Raw genomic sequence first — 20,758 nt, 5'->3', positions numbered from 1 at the left:
ATATTTTCTATTTAATATTAATAATTTCTATTATGATTTATTATGTTCTATCAACTTCTCTAAAGTGCTTTTAATTTTTCAAATGTGTATTGTTTTTAATTTCTGTTTCTTAGAGTATTTGGGATTATAACTTACTTGAGTTAGAGTCAAAGAATTTTCAGTAGCAAGATAATCTCTCGGAGGCTTGTTGAGGCTTGCTTTTTAATTATATTGTTTAAATCTTCTATCTTGCTTTTGTATGCTTAATCATCCAATTGAAGAGAAAAATTTCTTATTATAGGAGGTTTGACAACTTCTTTCATAGTTCTTACCCCTTTTGCTTAATTCATTTTTCAAGCACTTCATTGCATTCATGGTAGTTGATAATTGTTGTGTCTATGTAATGAGCTGAGCATCTTTTATCAATAGTGTTTCTTATTTCATTTTTGTTTTTAACTTATTCTATATCTATATGTGAATCATATTTGAAATATACATATACACTATGTAGCATTCAGATCAAGGTATACATATCTACTCCTCATGAATTTATTACAGCTTCATTATGAAAACCTTAAAAACTCTTCTTTTAGCTTAGTAGTGATTTTATCAGTATTTACACTTTTGGGCAAAATTTATTTATTTCCTAAATATGTTTCTCATTCTTTTGCTTTTTATACTTAAATGTTTCTATTATTAAGTGTATTCACATTACAAGAAGCACGGGTTTACAGCTGGGATAAACCTTTAGAATGTTCTAAACTGGGGAAAGTTTACTTGATCCCATCATCTGGCTTCTAGAGCAATGTCCTCAAGGAAGCATGGACCTTCGTTTGATTGGTCAAGCTTGATTGCCACCTGGTTCAGCTTGAGAAGCGTCTTGAAAGTTGACTGATAACACACACCTGTAGGTGTGTCTGCCAGGAATCTCCAGAGAGGATTAAGTAACGGGGATATGTCCCTGAATGTGGGCCATGCCACTCATAGACTGGTAGCCTAGACATATGGAAGGCTGCTAGGCTAATTTGAAATGGGTTTAGCACTCATAAAAGGGTTCAAGGTTGAAAGGAATAATATCTTGCCCTTTCATTTGTATAGGGACATAGAATGAGGTACTGCAAGGGAAGCAAGTGACAGTGCTCACCAGACACCAATCCTAATGCTTTCAGCTTCCAGAGCTATATGGCATTTTATGCTTCTTATAAATTACCCAGTCTCAGATATTTTCTCACAGCTGCACAAACAGACTGAGACAAGATGTATTTTCCATCTTCAGCATGTCATCTCCACAATGCTCCCTCAGGCATGCCTTCTGAGAGCCAGTCTGCCACTCTAGCAGGCCATTAACTTCAAAAAATATTGATGTGACAAGAACATGATCATGTGCCTGCTGCTTCTCTCCTATGGTCTAAGGCAGTTACAATGAGTCCGCTGCTGGTGGGCCAAATGTTCTATTAGTCTTTCTTTAGCTCTATGAGTTGAGGCTCTGTGGAAAGGAAAAACAAGTCTACACCAGAAGACTTCAGTTCACCTTGAGATGGATTCCTGCCTGGAATCCTGTATTCTATGCAGCCACCTTTCTACTGAGGACTGGCTCATCTCTTCAATGATGGATCAAAAGGAAGTTGAGTGTGGTGTTTTGCTGAGTGACTGTGCATTTTAATTAGTGGTAGCTTTACAATGTAGCTGTTTCTGTTATTTGGCCCATGTTTAATCTCTATGTAAGTCACTCCATAGTGACTCCATTTATGGTTCTACTGTGCCAGAACTGGGTTGGCAGGTGGCTGGGAGATGTCACCTTGTGAAGTCATTGTATTTAATTGACAGTATCTCTTTATTGGTGTTCTTGTTTTGGCTGCTGACATGTGAAACAGAGACCTTTTAAAAATCTGGTCTTACTCTAATATCTCATCTATCTATCTCTTGTTCAGACCTTTCTTTCCCCAACTTTCCAAACTTTTCCTTTCCAGGATGCTTTCCTCTGAGGGTAGATGACAATATGAGACACTAAAAGGTCTGCTCAATTAGATTTTTGTCCATTTGAGAGAAGAGGAAACCTCAATTTAGAAAATGCCTCCATCAGATTGACTTATAGGCAAGTCTGTGGGGCATTTTCTTGATTGATGATTGATGTGGGAGGACTCAGCTCACTGTGGGCAGTGACACCCCTAGGCTGGTGGTCCTGGGTGTCATAAAAAAGCAGGGTAAGTAAGCCATGAAGTGCAAACCCGTAAACAGCACTCCTCCAAGACTGCTGCCTCAGCTCTTGCCTCTAGTTCCCGTTTTAAATTTCTGCTCTGACTTCCTTTACTGATGGACAGCATTATGGAAGTATAAGCCAAATAAACCCTTTCCTCCTCAAGTTGGTTTTTGTCAGTGTTTTATCATAGCAACAGAGAAGATAACTAAAATAGTGGCCTCTAGATGTCCTATAATTAAAATTTCTGTCTCTACTGTGTTCCAATAGCACGAGGGGAGCTTTCACAGATCATATAGTTCTTTGCTGCAAATGGCATGGCCTTCTCTACAGCTCTAATGTTGACATTGTAATTCCTCATTGGGGCTTTTCATAATTCTGTGAAGTGTCTTTGCAATCCAAATATTAAAAAAAATCTTAACACTGCTGGGAAATAAGTCCAATATATTAGGGGCTGTTTGAGCTACATCCTGGACCTACAGTTTATGAGTTGTGACCTCACAGAAAGCAGCCTTCCATGTCACTTGATAAAGTGTTTGAAGCAATGTGTAAGCATTACTCTTATCACTTTATTGCCTCTGAATTCTCACCCACCCTCCATCACCTTGCTTGTATTATTGGAACTGCATTATATAAATTTCTCTTTTCCCAGTTCATATCTAGTAAAATTTTGTTGGTAGAGGAGCTGTGGGAGATTCCTTTTTATTGATCAAATGCTTCTTCCTATAGTCTTTATCTGGCATGTAGGGAATCTGGCATACTCTTTAATTTCAATAGGGGGTTAAGGTATGGAGCAAAAGATGTCAATGGAAATAGTTAATTTCTAAAGAAAGGTGGTGCTGCCTTATCATTATGAAATGCTTCAGGGCTTGCTGGTAGTAAGAGTGTTGTAGCTCACAGAGACATTTGGCAGTGGTTATTTTATCCTTAGAAACGAAATTTATGGGCAACCTACTCTAATGTTGTTTAACCTACATAATAACAGCAGAACTCCCCTATGTCTGGCAGCAGAAAGTATGGCTTGTGCCACCATTGTAGTGAGTTACAGCCTCATTTCCACATCTAGGCCAATCTACAAATTCATAGCCACTGGACTAAAGGGAAGTATGGGTCTTCTTGAAGAAAGACTACAATAAGCCTTCTTTAAGGGACCTATGGCCAAGCTATAGTTATTATTTTGTGGGTGGAAAGAAATACAAATATCTATCAGGGATTAACATATATTCTGAATTGATGCTAATTCCTAGTGACATCAAATAAGAAGCTGATGGCAATCAAGTTATAGATGTAGTCTTATTTCAAGTCTCCATCATAGTAGATAGAGTTCATGCCTAGGTTTACTTCATATTGTGTCCCCACTTCCTGAATTGTATAATTTAGAAAGATATACTGGATAGAATGTCCTTATGCCATTTTGATATATTAAATGAGAGCCACTGGGGCAGGCAGGGTTGAACAGAAGATTCTGAGACACTTCCTTGTTTTCCTCACCACCATCACCTAAAGAATGCTACATCTGAGGAAGAACCATAGAGACTGGTGACACCATCAGAGACTTATAAGGGTAAAGAGTAAAGGATGTGTTTTCTCTATTTATGTCTCATTTTGCCATCCTGTTTGGTGTGGGTAGACATCAGGTTTACCTTGGAGAAAACCTGTGAACTATCATAAATTAAAATTGATACTGATTCCAGTTGTGGTGGTTCTTCAAGATACAGAGGTTCTACTGGAAGAGCAAAATCAGGATGACCCTTGGAATTTTCTTTTCTTTTTTTATTATTAAGAGATTTTCTATTCATTTTACATGCCAACCACAGATTCCCCTGTTCTCCTTCCTCACTACCCCCAGCCTTCCTCCACAACCGACTCCCCATTCCCACCTCCTTCAAGGCAAGGTCTCCCACTGAGAGACAGCAGAGCTTGGTACATTCAGTTGAGGCAGGTCCAAGGCCATCCTCCCTTCACCAAGGCTACACAAGGTGTCCCATCATAGGCACTAGACTCCTAAAAGCCAGCTTATATACCTGGGATGGATTCCCAATTCCACTGCCTGGGGGCCCCCTAAACAGCTGAAGCTTAACAACTGTCTCACCTATCCAGAGGGCCTAGTCCAGTACCATGTACTGTTACTGGTCCACAGTTCATGCGTTTCCACTAGTTTGGCTAGTTGTCTCTGTACTTTTTTCCATCATGGTCTCGTCCCTTGCTCATAAAATCCTTCCCCTCTCTCATTTATTGGACTCCTGGAGCTCAGCCTGGCACCCGACTGTGGATCACTGCATCTGCTTTCATCAGACCCTTGGGATTTTCTATGCCGTTATTGATTTGGGTAATTTTCTCCATGCCATATTTCAAGACCCAGCTGAAGTGGTATTTTTTTCTTGTGAAGCCAACAGTACATCTTCATGTTGTGTTTAAGAATATACTGATTATTCTGTCTCTTCCATAGTGTAGGCTACAATGAACTTTGTCACCTTGATTATCCTCACAATAGCACAGTGGCCTGCTATATTGATGACATTCTGCTGTTTGTATATGGTAAATAGTAAGTATGCCAATGCCTTGGTAAAATGTGTGAAGTAAGCACGAGGAATAAAATTCACAAAATTTAGGGGCCTCCTACCTCAGTTTCTGGGGGTTTCTGGGGGTCCAGCCATCTGAAGCATGGGTGAAAGTTAGTTTGATTCATCATGTGCCACTCGCCTGGAAATGAAACACATTATCTGGTAGACATTTTTGACTCTTGAGTAAATATGTGTTCTTCTCTCCATGCACCAAGACTACCGTATGGTTTCCAGTTGCAACTGGGGAGCAGAGCCAAAAAATTTTTTTATTTCAGAAGCTGACAAGATGGTTCAGTGGATAAAACCAACACATTGTTATGCCTGACAAACTGAATTAGATCCCTAGGAGAGAACTGACTTCTACAAGTCTGTGAATATATGTTTATATATTTGTAGTTGGAAAATATATGCCTTTTTGTTTGGGTATCTAATATACTTAAGAAATAGAAGTCCTATCTGGACCAGAGGTGAGTGCCTGCATTATAGTCAGAGAGGCAACTGCCCCTGGGTCCCACCACTGGACACAGTCACTCTGGGAGGACCTGACCAACTTGACCCCAGCTCCCTGCCAATTGGCAGGCCCTGCAGGAAGGCTCCCCTTTTCCAAGACTGCAGGCAGACACTGCAGTCTCCACACCCTGCCCCCACATCCATGTGCTGGAGACCCCAGCCACTTCTTGAGAATCAGAGAGAAGCCCCAAGCTTCCATCCTGCCCTGGAACTCCCATCTGGACCAGAGACCAGAGGAACTCCCATCTGGACAAGAGGAGCTCCCATCTGGACAAAATAAGGAGAGCCCAGGGACTTCCCGACCCAGAGTCCAGCCCCCCAGCTCCTATCCGGCCAGCACTCCCATCTGGCCCAGAGCTTCCATCTGGACCAGAGAGATGCTCCCTAAATCTGTCAACTCTCTCTGGACCAAGTACACTGATAAGACCAAGAACGAACCCAAGAGGAGATGGGCAGACGTCAAGGCAGAAGTACATACAACAAAATAAAGAACAATACACTCACCAGAACTTAGCCCTTCTCCAACAGCTAGACATGAACATCACAAAATGGAAGAAGAAGAAGAAAACAACCTTATAAGTAGCATCATGAAGAGGCTAGAGCCTTATATAGAAGAAATAAAAAGTAAAGTAGAGGAACAGACAAACAAAAAATGGGAAGAAAGCTATAAAAAACTAGAGGAAAGGACAAATAAAGCAGAAGAAAACAATAAATCCTTAAATGAAAATCATGAAAAAGCAAGGGAGACAATCCAAGACCTGAAGAGGGAAACAGAAAAAATGAAGAAGACACTAGCAGAAGGAATGCTGGAAATAGAAAATCTGAGTAAACAAACAGGAACTTTAGAGGCAAGTATAACCAACAGAATGCAAGAGATGGAAGAGAGGGTCTCTGATGTTGAAGATACGGTAGAAGAAATAGATTCATCAGTCAAAGAAAACACTAAAACCAACAAAGTCATGACCCAAAATGTCCAAGAAATTTGGGACACCATTAAAAGACCAAACCTACAAATAATAGGGATAGCAGAAGGAGAAGAGTACCAACTCAAAGGCACAGAAAATATATTTAACAAGATCATAGAAGAAAACTTTCCCAACTTAAAGAAGGAAATGTCTATGAAGATACAAGAAGCCTATAGAACACCAAACAGACTAGACCCCCCAAAAAAAGTCCCCTAGCCACATAATAATTAAACAACTAAACGTTCAGAATAAAGAAAGAATATTAAGGGCAGCACAGGAAAAATGCCAAGTGACTTATAAAGGCAACCCAATCAGAATAACACTCGATTTCTAGGTGGAGACTTTGAAAGACAGAAGGACCTAGACAGATATAATGCAGACACTAAGAGACCATGGATGCCAGCCTAGACTAATATACCAGCAAAACTTTCAATCATCATAGATGGAGTGAACAAGACCTTCCAAGACAAAACCAGATTTAAACAATACTTATCCACAAACTCAGCCCTACAGAAAGCACTAAACAGCAGTAAACCCCAAAGAAGAGAAGTACACACACACACTACCACAAAAAAATACAAATAACAACAGGAACGAACAATCATTGGTCATTAATATCCCTTAATATCAATGTACTTAATTCACCTATAAAAAGACACAGGCTAACAGAATGGATATGAAAACAGGACCCATCTTTCTGCTGCATACAAGAAACACACCTCATGTTCAAAGACAGACACCTCCTAAGAATAAAAGGCTGGGAAAAGACTTTTCAATCAAATGGTCTTAAGAAGCAAGCTGGTGTAGCCATCCTAATATCCAGCAAAATGGACTTCAAACTAAAATCAATCAAAAGAGCTGATGAAGGACATTACATACTCAACACAGGAAAGATCCACCAACATGAAGTCTCAATTCTGAACATTTATGCCCCAAACACAAGGGCACCACATATGTAAAAGAAACATTACTAAAGCTTAAATCACATATAAAACACCACACATTAATAGTGGGAGACTTCAACACCCCACTTTCCCCTCTGGACAGATCTGCCAAATTGAAACTTAACAGAGACATAATGGACTTAACTGATGTTATGGCTCAAATGGACTTAATCGATATCTACAGAACATTCCACCCAAACAAAAAAGAATATACTTTCTTCTCAGCACCCCATGGAACCTTCTCTAAAATCGACCACATACTTGGCCACAAAGCAAATCTCAACAGATACAAAACAATTAGAATAACCCCCTGTGTTCTATCAAACCACCATGGTTTAAAGCTAGATTTCAAAACAGAAAAAATTAAAGAAATCCTACAATTTCATGGAAACTGAATAATGCTCAACTGAATCATCAATGGGTTAAGGAAGAAATAAAGAAAGAAATTAAAGACTTCCTAGAGATCAATGAAAATGAATACACCACATACCCAAACTTATGGGATACTATGAAAGCAGTGCTAAGAGGGAAATTCATAGCACTGAATGCCCACATAAAGAAGCTGGAGAAATCTCACGCTAGTGACTTGACAGCACACCTGAAAGCCCTTGAACAGGAAAAAGCAAAGTCTCCCAGGAGGAACAGACACCAGGAAATTATCAAATTGAGAGCTGAAATCAAAAAAATAGAAAGAAAGAGAACAACACAAAGGATTAATGAAACAAAGAGTTCTTTGAGAAGATCAACAAGATAGACAAGCCCTTATCCAAACTAACCAAAAGACAGAGAGAGAGCATCCCAATTAACAAAATCAGAAATGAAAAGGGGGACATAACAACAGACAATGAGGAAATCCAGAGAATCATCAGGTCATACTTAAAAACCTCTACTCCACAAAACTGGAAGACCTAAAAGAAATGGATAGTTTTCTGGATAGGTACCACATACCTAAGTTAAATCAAGACCAGATAAACCATTTAAATAGTCCAATAACCCCTAAGGAAATAGAATCAGTCATTAAAAGTCTCCCAACCAAAAAAAGCCCTGGACCTGATGGTTTCACTGAAGAATTCTACCAGATCTTCAAAGAAGACTTAATATCAATACTCTTTAAATTGTTCCACACAATAGAAGCAGAAGGTATATTACCAAACTCCTTCTATAAGGCTACAATTATCCTGATTCCTAAACCACACAAAGATGCAACAAAGAAAGAGAACTACAGACCGATCTCCCTCATGAATATTGATGCAAAAATACTCAATAAAATACTGGGAAACAGACTCCAAGAACACATCAAAACAATTATCTACCATGTTCAAGTAGGCTTCATCCCAGGGATGCAAGTGGTTCAACATATGAAAGTCCATCAATGTAATGCACCATATAATCAAAGTCAAGGAAAAAACCACATGATCATCTCACTAGATGCAGAAAAGGCATTTGACAAAATCCAACACCCCTTCATTATAAAGGTCTTGGAGCAATCAGGAATACAGGGGACATACCTAAACATAATAAAGGCAATCTACAGCAAGCCAACAGCCAACATCAAATTAAATGGAGAGAAACTCAAAGCAACACCACTAAAATCAGGAACAAGGCAAGGCTGTCCCCTCTCCCCCACAGGAGGTTATTCAATATAGTACTTGAAGTTCTAGCCAGAGCTATAAGACAACATAAAGAGATTAAGGGGATACAAATTGGAAAGGAAGAAGTCAAGCTCTCCTTATTTGCAGATGACATGTTAGTATATATGAGTGACCCCAAAAATTCAACCAAGGAACTGATACAGCTAGTAAAAACATTCAGCAACATTGCAGGGTACAAGATCAACTCAAAAAAATCAGTAGCCCTTCTATATACAGTAGACAAACAGGCTGAGAAGGAAATCAGAGATACATCACCCTTTACAATAGCCACAAATGATATAAAATACCTTGGGGTTATGCTAACTAAACATGTGAAGGACCTATATGTCAAGAACTTTAAGTCCCTGAAAAAAGAAATTGAAGAAGATGTCAGAAAATGGAAAGATCTCCCATGCTCATGGATAGGCAGAATTAACATAGTAAAAATGGCGATCTTACCAAAAGCAATCTACAGATTCAATGCAATCCCCATCAAATTACCAACACAATTCTTCACAGATCTGGAAAGAATAATACTCAACTTCATATGGAAAAACAAAAAACCCAGGATAGCCAAAAGAATCCTGTACAATAAAACAACCTCTGGAGGCATCACAATCCCCAACTTCAAGCCCCACTATAGAGCTACTATAATAAAAACAGCTTGGTACTGTCATAAAAACCAACATGTGGACCAATGGAATCAAATTGAAGACCCTGACATTAACCCGCACACCTATGAACATATAATTTTTGACAAAGAAGCCAAAACTGTACCATGGAAAAAAAGAAAGCATCTTCAACAAATGGTGCTGGCATAACTGGATGTCAATGTGTAGAAGGCTGCAAATAGATCCATATCTGTCACCGTGCACAAAACTTAAATCCAAGTGGATCAAAGACCCAACATAAATCCAGCTACTCTGAACCTGATAGTAGAGAAAGTAGGAAGTACTCTTGAATGCATTGGCACCGGAGATCACTTTCTCAATATAACACCAGTAGCACAGACACTGAGAGAAACAATCAATCAATGGGACCTGTTGAATCTGAGTAGCTTTTGTAGAGCAAAGGACACAGTCAACAAGACAAAGTGACAGCCTACAGAATGGGAAAAGGTCTTCACCGACCCCACATCTGACAGAGGGCTGATATCCAGAAGATATAAAGAACTCAAGAAATTAGACATCAAAATGCCCAACAGTCCAGTTAAGAAATGGGCTATAGAACTAAACAGAGAATTCTCAACAGAGGAAGTTCAAATGGCTGAAAGACATTTAAGGAATTGCACAACATCCCTAATTATCCGGGAAATGCAAATCAAAACGACTCTGAGATACCACCTTACACCTGTCAGAATGGCTAAGATCAAAAGCACAGAAGACAGATTATGCTGGAGAGGATGTGGAGCAAGGGGTACTCTCCTCCATTGCTGGTAGGAATGCAAGCTTGTACAGCCACTTTGGAAATCAATATGGTGCTTCCTTAGAAAATTGGGAATCCATCTCCCCCAAGACCCAGCTATAGCACTCTTGGGAATATACCCAAGGAATGCTCAATCATACCACAAGGGCATTTGCTCAGCTATGTTCGTATCAGCTTTGTTTGTAATAGCCAGAACCTGGAAACAACCTAGATGCCCTTCAACTGAAGAATGGATAAAGAAAATATTGTACATATACACAATGGAGTACTACTCAGCAGAGAAAAACAATGACATCATGAGGTTTGCAGGCAAATGGATGGATCTAGAAAAAAATCATCCTGAGTGAGGTAACCCAGACTCAGAAGGACAAACATGGTATGCACTCACTCATAGGAGGATACTAGATGTAAAACAAAGATGACTAGACTGCTACACAACTCCAGGGAGGCTACCTAGAAAACGGGACCCTAGGAAAGACCCAAGGATCACCCAATGACAGAGAAATAGATGAGATCTACATGAACAACCTGGACAACAGTGGGAGTAATGAAGGGCAAGATTTGAGGGAAAGAAAGCTTAGGGGAGCAGGAAATCCCAGCTGGATCAAGAACAGAAAGGGAGAATGAGGAATAGCAGACCATGATAAATGAAGACCACATGAGAACAGGAATAGGCAGAGTGCTGGAGAGGTCCCCAGAAATCCACAATGATATATCCTCTGTAGTCTGCTGGCAATGGTCGAGAGAAAGCCTGATCTGACCTAGTCTGGTGATCAGATGGCCAAACACCCTAACAGTCGTCCTGGAACTCTCATCCAATAACTGATGGAAGTGGATGCAGAGATCCTCAGCCAGGCCTCAGGTGGAGCTCCAGGTGTCCAACTGTTGAGAAAGAGGAGGGTCTACAAGAGCGTGAATTGTTGAATCCAAGATTGCAAAAAGCACAGGGACAAATAGCCAAACAAATGGAAGCACATGAATTATGAACCAAAGGCTGTGGAGCCCCCAGCTGGAGCAAGCCCTCTGGATATGTGAGGCAATTGAATTGCTTGAACTGTTTGGGAGGCACCCAGTCTGTGGGACCGGGATCTGTCCTTAGTGCATGAGCTGGCTGTTTGAAACCTTGGGCTTTACGGGGACACTTTGCTCAGTCTGGAAGGAGGTGACAGGACCTGCCTGTACTGAATCCACCAGGTTTAAATGAATCCCCAGGGGTGCCTTGATCCTGGAGGACATGGGAATGGAGGGGCTGGGGGGATGGTGGGGGTGGGTACGGGAGGGGGGAGGATAGGGGAACCCATGGCTGATGTATAAAATTTAAAACACATAATAATAAAGAAAAAAATAATAATTTCTTTACTCTCTTTTATTAAAAATGGATTTTTTCTCATACAGTGTATCCTGGTTACAATTGCCCCTCCCTCTATTTTTCTCAGTTCGTCTCCATCTCCCCTCCCCTCCCACCTGGATCTATTCCCTTTCTGTCTCTCATTAGAAAAACACAGGCTTCTATGAGATAACAACAAAATGTAAGAAAATAAAATATAATCAGATAAAAAGAAAACCATCACATCAAGTTGGACAAGGCAAACCAATAGAAGAAAAAGAGACCCAAAGAGAAGGAACAAGCAGTTATAATACTACAGATTCTCAGAAAGGTGACCATGGGGATAGTATTTAAGGACTGTCTTCCTGTTACTTGAAACCTGAAGTGATTTTCTACTTTGTCTGCAATGAGAGATAGATTATAAGTATGGTTCAATATCAATTAACAACCATCTGTGAAGTGTTCAGCAGGATGGCCAGGTACTGAAAGGAACATAATTAGACTATTGATAGGAAAGTATTATGGTGGAAAAAGCATATAGATAACCTTGCAGATTTGATACAGACTTTTAAAGTATTTGTGCTTCTTCTGTGTCACTCAAAGTGCAACAAAGAAGTTCTAATAATGAAACATGTACACAAGTGGCATGCTCTTGAATCCCCAGGAACTCACTGGTCACTCTGACCAGTGAAGAAGATCAGTACTTTTCTCAGTCATCACAGAGAAGCTTTCTCCTATAGAAGATGGGCACAAATAAAGACCCACAGCCAGAAATTACAGAGAGAGTGAGAGGCCTTGGAACACACAGCCCTAATTGGGATTTCTCCATCAAAACCCTTCCTTCAGTGTTTAGGGAACCCCGAGGAAAAGGAGACTGAAAGGTATAAGAGCCAGAGAGGATGGGGAATGCCAGGGGATCAAGTCCCTATATATCAGCTGAGTAAAACTGGTATGAACTCACAGAGACAGAGACAGTATGCACAGGTCCTGCACAGATCTGTACAAGGTCCTCTATAGATACATTATGGCTTCCAGTATAGTGTTTTTTATGGGATTTTTTAGTGTGTGAATGAGACAGTGTCTAATTATTGAGCCTTCTCTTGGGCTTTTTTCCTTCTGTTTATTTGTTTTGTCCAATTTCACTGTATTGGGTTCTGTCATATCATATCATACATCATATTATTATATTATTATCCCTTAGAATTCTATTTGTTTTCTAATGAGAGATAGAAAGGGAATGGATTTTGATGGGATGGGAGGTGGGGAGGAATTAAGGGGAGTAGAGGAAAGGAAAACTATAATAAGGATATATCATGTGGGAAAAATTATTTTCAATAAAAGGAAGAAAAAGAAGAAGAAGAAGAAGAAGAAGAAGAAGAAGAAGAAGAAGAAGAAGAAGAAGAAGAAGAAGAAGAAGAAGAAGCAGCAGCAGCATGCTCTTCAGATTTCAGTTGGAATGTGTCTCCAGCCATCTATGTGGTTATCCAATGGGCCCCAGAACTGAGTGACAGGAAAGAAATCTATACATTAGCTCAGTGACATAGATAGAGAGGCTCTTGGGACAGCAGATTTGGAAAACATTAAGTGCCTAATTTGGCTGTGGTCAGCATCCTTGTTGAGGCCTGACAGGGACCATTCTGGGGAAGGACACCTGATACCAAGTGTCAGGTTGATTACTGGGCCTCTTCCATCAAGGGAGAAGTGAAGATGAGTTCTCACTAAAGCAAACCTATGTTCTGGGTACGAATGAACTTTTACTACCCACTAATGCCTCTGACATAACTAGCATCCATAAACACAGAGAATATCTTATTCACTGTTATGACATTCCACACAGTATTTCTTCTAATAAAGAATCTCTCTTTATAACAAAGGAAGTTAACAGATATGATTACAATAAATCAATGTCAGCATACACTCTGTCCTCTGGTAGTGACTGGTCTAACAGAAAGATGAGCTGAGTTCAGTGAAGACATAGGACATAGACATTAGTTAAGAGATGGTCCTCTGAAAGATGAAGTTCTGGCTTATATGTTCCATTATAAATGCTGTTTCCCCATAGCCAGAGTACATAGATACATTTGTATGTCTATAGGTGGGCATAGGAATGACTTCTCTTGCTTTCATACATAAACACCCACTTGGGATTTTATGTCTTCCCACTTTGGCACTGTTAATGCTCTGCTGTTTTAGAGGTCCTGGTGCCCCAAGGAAGCATGAGTCACCAGGGAATACAACAGTAGTTTTGTTGAACTGAAAGAGAAGGTGCTGTCTGTGTTTGAGATTCCTTATACAATTGTGACAACAGCAGGAAAGAGGGTTACTCTGCAGGTTGGAGTAGCTGATTCTAATCATCAGGAAGAAATGGTGCTTTGATGGAGTGAGGTTGAAGAGTATACCTGTGCATCTTTGGAGGATGTTTCTTGCTGGGCCAAATCTCCCAATAAAGGTAATAATGTAAACCTTTATGAAACAAAGGAAGGCAGGACCATAAAGAATTACAATTAGGATTTATTTGCTCCCTCTACTGGGTAAAAGTCAATGGCTGAGAGGAAGAGAAACATTGAAAGCACAATAGTAAGAGGTGATCATTGAAACCAACTTTGTGCTTATTTAAAGAAATGAGAACTATTTACATATTTTTTACTTATTTGAATATGCTAATGACATCCTTCTCTTTTCCCCCTTTACTCTTGTATATAGAATTGTTTGAGATTTGTGTTTAGGTAACTGAATATTTAGTGAAAGTCTGAATTTGAGGAGGAAGTAAAATAGTCACTGTGGTAGTTTGAATGAATATGGCCCCATAGGCTCATATCTTTGAATGCTTAGTCTCCAGCTGGCAGAACTGTTCTGGAAGGACCAGGAAATGTGGCTTTGTTGGAGGAAGGATGTTATTGGGGGAGAGCTTAGAAATTTCAAAAGTCCATGCTAGATACAGTCTTTTTCTCTGCCTCTTGCTTGTGGATCTGATGTTAACTCTCAGCTACAGCTACAATGTCATGCCTGCCTGCCTGCCTGCTACCATAATTTGTTCCCACCATGATCATGGAGTCACCCTCTGAAACTGTGGGGAAGCCCCCAATTAAATTCTTCCTTTTATAAGTTGCCTTGGTCATGGCATCTATTCACAGCAGTAGAAAAGTAACAAAGATAGTCAGATGTAACACTGTAGGACTTTGTGCCCTGTGATTTAGAGGGCAAAACCAGTCCTTTTCACTTATACAAGAGACAGCTGTGTCTTGTAAGATGAAAACACATTTCTTAACAGGGATGGTCACATATGCATGGAAAGACACATGTAGAAATTCAATATTTAAAGAGATGAATTCTTCCTGATTCACTGTTGCCTTGCATATGATTCTAGAACTTGAACCATGTACAAGATATTAAACACTTTTCTCCTTTTTTAGTTAACATTAAGTTAACCTCTGCCAATATAGAGGCTGGAAGATGACTCCAGGAGGAAGAACATACATTCGTGTTTTTGCTGAGTTTCCCTTGTTTCCAGAATGCTGAGTTGATGTTGGAATTCCTAGTAGAGTTTATCCTTAGTGAAGAACTCCTAGGAAACTTCTGACAAATTGTGTGGACTACAGTTGGATTGTCAATGAGTTCAACATCAACTGGTAGCTTCTCAGCAAATAATTTCCTTTCTTACCCCCTTTCCTTTCTTCTTCTACTTTCTACCTGTTATCCCTTTTCCTATCCCCTTTCCTACATTTCCCTTTATTCCCCTTCATTTTCATTTTTATATCCTTTATAAAAAATGGGTTTCTGGGCTAGAGAGATGGCTCAGCATTTAAAAGCATGTACTGCTTTTGTAGAAAACCAGAGTTTTGCTCCTAACACCCACATTAGGTGGCTCACAACTTCCTGTAACTCCAGTTTCAAAGGATCTAGTGCCTTCTTTTGGCTCTGTGGATACTTGCATTCACAGCTGAAGACACACACACATACATAACTTCAAAATAGAAGTAAATCTTTTAAAATAATAATGAGTTTCTTTGTGATGCTTGCATACACACATATAAAATATTTCGATCATATTGCTGTCCCAGTAAAAAATGTAATGTCTCATTTTTAATGCCACTAATTTCTTTAGTGATTGTAAATACTTTGTTCCCTATATGTCTACAACTGCATATGTATGCATATGTGTCTTTCTGATCTCACTACAGATCTGAGTAGGTGCAATGAGTAGTAATTATATCATAGTCTGAATACTATATGGTCTTGAAATTTCCCCTGTAAACAAAAAATTAGTTCACTACTCTTTTTGTTTGTTTTTCAAGACAGGGATTTCTCTGTGTAGTTTTGGTGCTTCTCCTGGATCTTGCTCTGTACCCCAGGCTGGCCTCAAACTCACAGAGATCTGCCTGGCTCTGTCTCCTGAGTACTGGTATTAAAGGCATGTGCAACCACCACCTGGCAGTTCACTACTTTTATTTCACCTGTACTCAAATTTTCAGGACATGGCCATAATGCAGTCAGAACTAAATGCAGGCTAAACTGTAGAATGATCAGTTTTTTTTTTTTTTTGAGTCTTTGTTTCCCTTTGAAACTCCACGAGCAGAACCTCCACTATCCAAATGTCCATCAGCATTGAACACAGATCTTCATGTTTGAGCAGCAAGCATTTTATCATCAATTTTTATAGGTTAAACTTGAGTTTGTTAATCAAATGAGAAAAAATTATTTGTATACTATCTTTGTATTTTTATATCTTAAAACCTGTGTTAATTTTTGTTATGCCCATTCTACCATGGAGTGACATACTGGTTTTTTGTGTTTTTTTTTTTGTTTGTTTGTTTTTGGTTTTTTTTTTTTTTTTTTTTTTTTTTGACATACTATCTTTGCCAGTTTGGAATCTTTTTCGTGACTTTTTTTTTCTCTTGTGACAGCTTTTGTTTCAAGATATTAATGTGGGATATCTTCCAACTTCTAAATGTAACTATTACAAAGCCAGAGATTAGGAAATCATCTACTAGTTGGGTCCATAGACTAAGCAGATATCCTGTGAACCAGATCTGGACCAGTATTCCACTTATAGTCTGGACTATTCTACATTCCCAGCTCTAAACTGGAGCTTCTGAAAACAATTCATGTTCCTCGATATCAGATCTATATTAAATTCTAAAACAGGTGAATATTCCCAATTCAATGATTTTTTTTGTACATTTTTTGATATATGCCTTTTGGGAGAAGGACAACATCTACTTACTGTCATATCGCCTCATCCATCCTCCTAAAGATATGGGTTGTTCATCAATGGACATTCTTATGAAAGCTCTTTTGGGTTTTAAAACCAGGCAACAGATAGTTTGGTTATTGTAAAAATAAATCTCTTGAGTCTCTTTGACATTCATTTGATTGTGTAGTGGTAAACTTTCTTGATAATATGCCAGAAAAAAAAAAAAAACATTGTAGGCTTTATGGGAAATAAGGTTTTTGTCATAACTACTCAGCTTTTCCACTGTAACACAGCAACAACCATGAATAATATGAAAATGAATAAGCATGGCTGTGTGCCAATAAAACTTTATTTTTCACAATTGCCTTTCAAATACAAAAGAAAGTCTTGCTCTATGACCTGCACAAAAACAGATGGAGAGCTGGATTTGGCTTTGGGGGCTACAGCTTGCTAGTCCCCTAATTTAAGTAATACATTTGTTCATTACTTTCTATCTTGTTCTCTGGTAATGCTGTATTTCTGAATAGCTTCCAACTGCCTCCGTAGGCCACCCACCCCTGCTTCTAGGACCATAGAAGCAGTAATCTAATTGTGCTTTAATGCTAATGGTTAAGTAGCACCACTTGAACTTATTGTCAGCCATCTCCCTGCTGCTAGGTAGTCCAGTCTGTACAGTACTTCCTCCTGTTCCTGTTCAATAGTACTACTGTCACCATGGGGCTCTTCAATGATGCTGGTTCAGTCTTGCCTGTAGGCCAGTCCACTGGAATATAACACAACATCCCCCTGCTTTCTATATTCTGCCACAAAATGACTGGGTTTCCAGCCTTATAGAAGCTATCTACTCTTGCATATGTACTCCCTTGGGCCCTTTGATCTTTCTATTCACCATCTGCCATTACTACTCTGGCATGTCTGTAGTTATGGTCTTCTCCAACTCTGTCCACCATCTTCTTGAATCCCTGACAGCATATCAAATCTTGTAAGTGGGCTAACAACAAATAATAAGTGTCTTCTAGTTCCAAACTTTTTCTTCAACCCTTCCTAGTCAGCCATTCTAGGATCCACCTTCCTCTACATTATCCAGATCCTGCTGGTTAGCATCTTAGTTGTAATCCCTTAATTCATACTTACTTTGTTTAGTCTGGAGCTCAGGAGGTGGCTCATCAGTTAAGAGTGCATGTTGCACCTGTAGAGAGCTGAGTTGGATTCCCAGGTACGTTGGGTGTTTCACAATTATGATGTCACCTCCAGGGGACCTGACACTTCAGCCTCTAGGGTCACCTATACTCACAAATGTGTGCACATGCACATAAACACATATAACTTAAAATATAATAAATATACTTTGCCTTGTATATTAAATTACAAATTGCTATAAATCAAAATTCTCTACTGTCTTCAAGTTTTAGTTTCTTTACTTCTAAAATAATTATTCTCTATGGTATCTATTTGTAAATGATATAACTGTCTAGTTACTTTTGGTGGGAAAATATTTATTATAAGACTGTATTTTCTGGCAAAAGAGGACAAGTTGGAGGCTGTGCTCCTTAGAAAAATACACCCAAACAATATAGTTTCTCCTGGAATGTGCTGTTTTGCTGTCACAGTTGCTGGACATGGCCATTAAATTCAGTATCACAGAAAATGTATGTGATGGTACTCATGAGATGCTGTCCCTGTACTTTCTGGGGCTTGAGTGTTTCTCTCTTATGTGGATTAGAAAGTGGCTTCCATCCTTTGCCTATTCCCTTGCATTACTCCCTTCTGAATAGAAGTCCTAAGTTGGTGAGTGTGATTGACGAAGCTTGTATCAATTACCCAACTTAGTTGCCAGAGTCTGGAAAAAGTTATTCTGCCTTATATCTTGGGAAGGAAAGGATTCATAATGTAAGAAAGGCCCCACACAGGAAGCTCGGGCATCCATCTGTGACTGTGTGGATGCATTACTATGAATTGGGAAACAGGAAGACATAAGGAACATTGGGCAAAGTCTTCCCTGAAGTGCAATGTTGTTCTACCATCATTCTGTAGCTTATTTCTAGATGTTTTATTGCCATGAAAATAAATTGTTAAAGTTGTTTGTTAAACTACCATCTATTGTATGGGTAGTCAAATATTTACCCCCAAAGGAAGAAAAATCAAGCCAGTCTTAATTCAGTGTCTTGGTTTGTAAAGTTGTAAACTTATGGGTCTGTATTTTTTCTCTCTAAAGTTTAGTGTTACCATGTATAAAATAATGATGGCTGTCTCACTGGATGTCTCTGAGATACTACTAAGATGATACATAGGTGTCATACTATGGCTTCTTGCAGGAAGTGATTCCCAGCATGTGTTAATTCCCTCCTACTTCTTTCTTGCAGTTCTCATAGTGTGACCTTAGAACATAGGGTGACCTCAAGGGCCTACTTAGTAGTCATCAAAGAAGAATTGTATTTTATACTAAAAATCATTTTGAGAAGCTTATTTTGTCTTACTTTAATGTTTGAAAATTAGTGAACCATACAGAGGATATATTTAAATTCATTATTAATCAGAATACATTTTTCTAACCAGAATAACTAGAATACCTCTTCCATGCTGAAACAATGTTGATGTCTCTATTACTACAGGGCCATAAAGGAAGGCAGCTGACCAGGGTCCTGATTGTAAATCCCATAGGGAAATTTCAGATTTTGGTCTGACTTCTACCACAGTAATTCTTCTTAGCCTTTTGAACTTTATGAACTTTCACATTTTCCCTTTGTTTGTATTCTATTATATTCATTATCCAAGAAGAACTTGTTGACCTTTACTGACTGTGAACTTTACTGAGTATATTACAAAAGCAATAGGTATACATGCTCCACGTTTATCTGTTCTTTCTGCTTTCCCTGGTGGAGAATTGTATGGCTTACCCTAAAGACAGACATTCTACAGTGACTATTAGTCCCATTCTGATATTGAAGGCTCTGGATTCATTATAGATTATTAGAGACACACATTATAAAACATACAGCTCATTGTGGTAGGCCAGTTGTGGAAATATTATAAATGGAGAGGACTCCTCATATTTGTGGTGGCTATTCTTGGTTGTCAACTTAACTACATCTAGAATTAACTAAAATGTAAATGGATGGGTACACCTCTAAGGGAGTTTTTTCTTAATTAAACCATTTGAAATGGAAAGACCAACTTCGAATCCAGATCTCTGAGGTAGGACAATACTCCTTTATTCTGGACCATACCACTCTCTCTTTTTGCCTGCTTACTCTCATCTTGCTAGCAAGTCCATTTCATTCCTTCAGTAGCATTATTGCTGACTTCTTAGGATTCCAGTGTTTACTACAGACTAGCTGAGACATTCAGTCTCATGGATTGAACAACTAGTGGATTCTTGACCTTCTGTTGGTAGACAGCCTTTGTTGAACTAGCTGGATCACAGCCTGTAAGCCATTCTAATCTTATATTTTAGTATTATAGAGTGAATATATATATATATATATATATATTTATTAGTATTATTATATTAGTATATAATATTGGAGAGTGAATATATACACATACATGAATTCATTCTATAAATTCTGTTCCTATAGAGAAGCATGACTAATACAATATTATAGTTTTATATGAAAGAGCACCTTTCTCTATTATCCTTGTAGACACTGGGGTCCTAGATTCTATTGTAACTGTAACCATCAGGATTGGCTCAGCACCACAACTCTCCTACTGACTTTGTATTTGGGGGCAAGTTATTCAATCTTTGTGTAGCTTGGTTTTTCAGTTTGTGAAAGCATAATAAAATTAGTATCTACATCCATAGCAGGTAGTATGTCTAAAACAATGTGTAATAAGCATACACATCCTATTATGAAGCATTTGTTTAACTCTCAATGAAATTCCTATGTGTAAAACATTTAATCACAGGGATGATTGGGTCTTTCCTCTCTACTACTGTTTCTTTTTCCATTTTCCTCCTTTCATTGGGCTTAGTAGAAGTAGTAGGATTGGTAACAATAGTGTCAGAAAGGTCACTTGTA

Source organism: Onychomys torridus, chromosome 8 (assembly GCF_903995425.1).
Source record: "Onychomys torridus chromosome 8, mOncTor1.1, whole genome shotgun sequence".
Taxonomy (NCBI): Eukaryota; Metazoa; Chordata; class Mammalia; order Rodentia; family Cricetidae; genus Onychomys; species Onychomys torridus.
The sequence above is the reverse complement of the archived record's forward strand: the minus strand, read 5'-3'. Positions refer to the sequence as shown.